Raw genomic sequence first — 893 nt, 5'->3', positions numbered from 1 at the left:
ACTATGCTGCACCAACTTCCAACTTCTATGGAAGAAGCATCTCAATTCCTGCCATTGGAGTAAATAACTTTGAGCTTAAGCCTCAATTAGTTTCTCTAATGCAGCAGAATTGTAAGTTTCATGGACTTCCATCAGAAGATCCTCATAAGTTCTTATCTGAATTCTTGCTGATTTGTGATACTGTTAAGACCAATGGGGTTGATCCCGAGGTCTACAGACTTATGCTTTTCCCTTTTGCTGTAAGAGACAGAGTTAGAACATGGTTGGACTCACAACCTAGAGAAAGCCTAAACTCTTGGGACAAGCTGGTCAATGCTTTCTTGACCAAATTCTTTCCACCTCAAAAGATGAGTAAGCTCAGAGTGGATGTCCAAACTTTCAGACAGAAGGAAGGTGAATCCCTCTATGAAGCTTAGGAAAGATACAAGTAATTAACCAAAAGGTGTCCTTCTCACATGTTTCCAGAATGGAGCATCATATATATATTCTATGATGGTCTGTCTGAGTTATCCACGATGTCATTGGACCATTTTGCGGGTGGATCTCTTCACCTAAAAACGCCTGCAGAAGCCCAGAAACTCATTGAAATGGTTGCAAATAACCAGTTCATGTACACTTCTGAAAGAAATTCTGTGAATAATGGGACGACTCAGAAGAAAGGAGTTCTTGAGATTGATACTCTGAATGCCATATTGGCTCAGAACAAAATATTGACTCAACAAGTCAATATGATTTCTCAGAATCCGATTGGATTGCAAGCTGCATCGGGCAGTTCTAAAGAAGCCTCCTTGGTGCACGAAATTGCAATCACACTTTTTGCAATCCGCACAACTAACCAGCAAGTGCACTGGGTCGTCCAAGTAATACCTTAGGTGAGTAAGGGTTGAATCCCA

General features: G+C 41.0%; 1 non-coding gene across 1 annotated transcript; it reads right to left on the bottom strand.

Annotated features, from left to right (window-relative positions):
- Nucleotides 1–353: 353 nt before the first annotated feature.
- On the bottom strand, nucleotides 354–461 carry LOC112804790 (small nucleolar RNA R71). Its single transcript, XR_003203407.1, has one exon. It is a non-coding gene; the product is annotated as a small nucleolar RNA R71 (small nucleolar RNA).
- Between the last annotated feature and the right edge of the window lie 432 nt (nucleotides 462–893).

This window comes from Arachis hypogaea, chromosome 5 (assembly GCF_003086295.3).
Source record: "Arachis hypogaea cultivar Tifrunner chromosome 5, arahy.Tifrunner.gnm2.J5K5, whole genome shotgun sequence".
NCBI classification, from domain to species: Eukaryota; Viridiplantae; Streptophyta; class Magnoliopsida; order Fabales; family Fabaceae; genus Arachis; species Arachis hypogaea.
This window is presented reverse-complemented; position numbering and strand designations above follow the sequence as displayed.